Raw genomic sequence first — 6,000 nt, 5'->3', positions numbered from 1 at the left:
CGTCGTTGGATCTGTGACAAATACGGCGTCGTTTTGAGCCGTATAAACTCTTCCGAAGGGCCCCTAAAAGATGATATTTTGCATCGTGGTGCTTAGCTTTTGGTTAAAGTTCATTGTGGTCCCATTATTATTTTTTAATAACAGATCAAAATCATATATTACAAATATTAAAATATTATTAAAAATATGGGTTATTCCATTTTAAAAAATTTAAAACCGTAACCGAACTAACCAATTTGATCATTTTTACTGAAAATTAGAACCTATTTGGCAATTTGCCGAAGTATCCGAATCAAGTTTACGAATTAGATCGATTGATTAATTCAATTTAACCAAAATTTTCATAATCCTAGATGTGTCAATATATATATATATATATATATATATATATATATATGGATTTTAAAAAGTTCAAAACCGTAACCGAACTAACCAGTTTGATTGATTTTTCTGAAAATTAGAACCTATTTGTCGAAATATTCGAATCAAGTTTACGAATTGGATCGATTGATTAATTCAATTTAACCGAAATTTTCATAATCCTAGTCGTGTCAAGTCTTGTAAGGCTCGAGATTTATTAGTCTTCATTGATGTGATATTCGAAAGATATGAGTATGCATGACATGTAATGAGAAGCACTAAATGAGATTATGAAGTGTTGCATAAAGTCTAGACCGCACCCGCGCCTAGAGAAGCACCGCACCCGCGGTGCATGGACAGAAAGTTAACCATTTTTACAGTAGGGTCACCGCACCCGCGGTCCAAGAAGGAGTGCACCTGCGGTTGATGGACAGAGAGTTGGAAAGTATTTACTGAAATGACACCGCACCCGCGGTGCTAGACAGACCGCACCCGCGGTTCTGCTACAGTGAGGTCAGCGCACCCGCGTTACAGGACTGAGCGCACCCGCGATCGAAGCTTTCGGAAAAGTTGATGTATATCCTTACACTGAGCGCACCCGCGGTTACTGAATGAGCGCACCCGCGGTGCGACGTGCAGCTTGAAAAATAAGCCACGTTTCCTGGTGTTACATGTAGTATATATATAGATATACAATCAATTCATTCTTCACAATTCAGAGAGGAATCAAGAAAAGGCTCCGAGGAAGGATTCCAATTTGTGATTGAAGATTTTGGAGATCCATCCGTCCGATTGTGAATCCGACTTCAGTACTGTGTTCCTATCAACGCAGGCTATAACTGGACGTAATTTTTGTTACGTTTAGACACGATTTGAAGTTATGATATTGTCAGAATTGAATATGAATCAGATATGATGTTTCTGCTACAGTAGACATTGTATAATTGAAGTCAGATTAAATAATAGATTGGTTATGCAATTGTTATGATTTTCGAAAGATATTTATTGAGATTTGAAATCATAGTAGTGTTGTTACTGATTTTGAATATACCGATATTGAAATTATGAGTTGTACTGGTATTGATTATGAATTCTGGTACTATATTTGTGATGTTGAGATTGACGGGATTATCGAGATTTCATTGTTATGCCGTTGAAACATCAGTTGATTTAGATTGATCAGATTCAGTAATGATCTCAATTGTATCGTGATATCATTGATATGAATTAGATTGTACCTTGTTCAGATATGGATCAGATTATATACTGATTTGAGTATTGATCAGAACAGGTCTTGAATTGAGTTATATACTGATATGGTATTTATATGATCGTCATTATCAGATTTGGATATGGACAGATTGGAATACAAGACTTCGCGTCATCAGACCGAGAAGAGAAATGTATAAATGGATGTCAATTGGGAGATCGACTTGAGTTAGATTTAACTCGAGTTTCCCTAAACCACATACTTGTATGGTATTGTTTTTATACATTTGTGTTTTAATGAGTATGTTTATTCTATTGAATTAGAAGTAGAAAGCAGAGAGCTATTAAGTAAGAGTCACTGACAGAGGGGTTAGATTTTGACAGACTTGTCACTGACCCATTGCACATTGTCAGAATAGGCTTAGTCTTGGTAGATACGCCAAGGCACTGGACGTTTGGTATATCGTTATGCTTCAGATACAGATAGCATTCTATTCGATAAAGATTAGATCAAAGTCCAGAAATAAGAACGTACCGCCACTGCGACTGGTAGTAGTAGGTGGGAGACTTGTTACGTTCTTATTCACCGGGATCCCTAGATTAGAATGAAAGATGAGTCGAGTTTTAGATATTGAGACTAGAATTTGATTTACAGATCTGTATTGATTTATGTTTCGTAGATTACGATTCATGTTTTATTTACAGACTGGTATGGATACATGTTGTTTGATTATGCTACATGTGATAAGATATAATTCATGCTTTTATGTTAATTCAGTTAACTGCATGTATACATTATTTATACTGGGATTTATTCTCACAGGATTATCCGGCTGTTGTCTTGTTTGTATGTGTGCATGACAACAGGTGGAGCAGGATCATGGTCAAGAGGATGATGAGAGATCGAGATTAGAGTGGTGATTCCGGACTTGGATGTAGACTTGGTTTAATACTGGAAATTAGTAGTTGAACCTTAGACTAGTTTGAATAATTGTTGTACATTATTGTATTTTTATACTGAGATGTATATTAGTTAAATTCCTTTACGTTCCGCACTTATATTTTAAAAAGAAAAATTTTTAGACCCTGTTTATCTTAACTGATAATTAAATCCCAAAGATGATTAAGAAGATGATTAGCGTCCGGGTCCCCACAACAGGTGGTATCAGAGCGATAGATCCTTTAGACTGAGATAGAAGAGAATGAGCGGGGTAGATTGAGCTTTCTTTCCTTGCATGTGATTGCTAGCATGAGATTTATTTTAATGTTGATTTACATTGTGTATGCTAGCATGAGATTATGTTTTACTGCTTTAAAATACATGTTTACCTTATTATCTGATTTGAGTTGATATTATGTATTATTGAGTATGAATCAGATTTGATTCTTGATCAGCAGTAAGATGACCAGAGAAAGATTGGAACAGATTTGTAGTATTTGAGTACTAATGTTTTGATAAGCAGATATACCTCCACGGAGAATTCCAGAAAGGGGTAGTACTTCGACTGAACAGATAGATGTATCAGAAATTCCGATGGAAACACAGATGAAGAGGTTTCAGTCGTTTCAACTGCCGATTTTAAAGGGTACTGAGACGCCAGTAGATTGTGAGAATTGGCTTGAAAACATTGAAATGCTATTTGAATTTCTTGGTTTCACAGATGATTGTAGAGTCACACTGATTGGGAACCAGCTAAAAGAGACTGTAAGAAGTTGGTGGCTAATAACCAAAGAAGCTTTGGAACAACGTAGTTCACTAATTACGTGGAAAATTTTTAAGGTTGAATTCTATCAAAGATTTTTCCCCGTATTATACAGACAAGACAAAAGTGCAAAGTTTTCAAATTTGAGACAGTGTCACTTGAGTATTGATGAGTATTTGGGCCAGTTCTTTATCTTGCTACGTTTTGTCCCTCATGTTGCTAGAAATGATGAAGCTATATCTGATCAGTTCATTCAGGGATTGAATTCGGAGATACGTACATTGGTAAATGTGAAACGATCGATTAATTTTGCTGATACCTTGAACAGAGCCAAAAGAGCAGAAACAGTTCTGAGAGGACAAAAGAGAGCATCGTATGTTCTTCCAAGATCGAGTTCACAGCAACTGCCCCACAGAGTTGAGATGGGCAGTAGCAGTAGTGGGACGAAAGAACAGTTACAAGCTCGAAAGAAGCAGTTCAAGAAGTTAGGGAGCGGGTCATCTAGCTCCAGTGGTTCTAGCTCGGATTATATTGTAGGGTATTGCAGAACTTGTGGAGGAAGACATCCTACCGAGCAATGCCAGGGAGTGACTGGTATATGCAATATCTGCAAACAACGGGGACACTTTGCTAAAGTTTGTACACAGAGAGATTCCCAAAGATTTCAGGGATCAGGACCATCTGGTGGTAGTGACCGAGGAACAGACCCAAGAGGCACTTGATGATATAGTGACAGGTACTGTTCTTTTATGATTATATTGCATAGGTATTGATATATACTAATGCATTCCCTACGATCATCTTTGACTGAGTTGCGTTGAGATATGCTGTATCTGTTGAGCCTGATTGTACTGTAGTATTGATTCCCTTACTTGTTGGAAAAGAAAAATTGATATCAGAGATTTCTGTGACATATTGTATACTACAGTAAGATGAGAATGAAGTCGAGTTAGATATTAATATGCTGACTGCATTATTGATATTAATATGCTGAACAAGTACAAAACTATTATAGATTCTTGTCAGGAGAGTATAATATTCAGATCAGATATGGCTGATGAGTAGAGATTTCACGGTAAGGATTCTAGATTCAGAATTCCTTTGATATTTGTGTTGTCTAGGGACTCGATTATTACAGAAAGGAGCAGATGGCATCCTTATGTATTCAGTAGACATGCTGAAATCGAGACTAGTATTGGCAGATTTGCCAAGTGATGTACGAGTTAGTTGACGTCTTCCTAGATAAGATTTCAGATTTGCTTTATATCAAAAAGATAGACTTCAGAATTGAATTGAGATCAAGTACTGCTTGATTTATTAGAATCCAGTACAGAATGATATTGAATGTGCAGAATGTCACTGAATGAAGTGAAAGAATTGAAAGATCAGTAGAAGAGTACGGGCCAGGAGTTACATTTGATTTAGTGTTTCTCAGTGGCATATTTCAGTATGTTCAGAGATATTCTGATGATTTCATGCTCGTTGTATCTATGACATTTTGATATATTTGTAGCATCTGATTGATTGAATCGAATATCTGAAGATTGTAGTGAATACTCTGAGAACTGTGATTATTGTATACAGAAATTATTCAGATATGAATCCTGCTTGAAACAGATTATATTCAGAGTATGTGATATCTGAAGTTAGTATACCGATTGATTTTGACACAGTTGAGATTGTGATCAGTGACTGAGAACGATACCGATATCAGAAAGATCAGAAATTGCAGAATGTCAGAAATTTATTTTGGTCTGAATTGACAGATTTTCGTATACGATTGTTGTTTTGTGTCTGCCTGAGTATTGTTATTGTCCTAACACAATATTTGAGACAGCTTATATTGTTTGAGGACATATTATATTTGCAGATGATATATAGCAGTTGATCAGAACGACATGAAGACGTGATTGATTAGTCAGAATTGACGATATTGCCAGGAATTGCCGTTTTATGAGTTTACTAAACTCACTAGATCAGTATAGATTATTGATATTGTGAATCCGACTTCAGTACTGTGTTCCTATCAACGCAAGCTATAACTGGACGTAAGTTTTGTTACGTTTAGACACGATTTGAAGTTATGATATTGTCAGAATTGAATATGAATCAGATATGATGTTTCTGCTACAGTAGACATTGTATAATTGAAGTCAGATTAAATAATAGATTGGTTATGCAATTGTTATGATTTTCGAAAGATATTGATTGAGATTTGAAATCATAGTAGTGTTGTTACTGATTTTGAATATACCGATATTGAAATTATGAGTTATACTGGTATTGATTATGAATTCTGGTACTATATTTGTGATGTTGAGATTGACGGGATTATCGAGATTTCATTGTTATGCCGTTGAAACATCAGTTGATTTAGATTGATCAGATTCAGTAATGATCTCGATTGTATCGTGATATCATTGATATGAATTAGATTGTACCTTGTTCAGATATGGATCAGATTATATACTGATTTGAGTATTGATCAGAACAGGTCTTGAATTGAGTTATATACTGATATGGTATTTATATGATCGTCATTATCAGATTTGGATATGGACAGATTGGAATACAAGACTTCGCGTCATCATACCGAGAAGAGAAATGTATAAATGGATGTCAATTGGGAGATCGACTTGAGTTAGATTTAACTCGAGTTTCCCTAAACCACGTACTTGTATGGTATTGTTTTTATACCTTTGTGTTTTAATGAGTATGTTTATTTTAT

The sequence above is a fragment of the Primulina tabacum genome, chromosome 12, assembly GCF_025594145.1.
Source record: "Primulina tabacum isolate GXHZ01 chromosome 12, ASM2559414v2, whole genome shotgun sequence".
Classification (NCBI taxonomy): domain Eukaryota; kingdom Viridiplantae; phylum Streptophyta; class Magnoliopsida; order Lamiales; family Gesneriaceae; genus Primulina; species Primulina tabacum.
Note: the sequence above shows the minus strand (reverse complement) of the source record.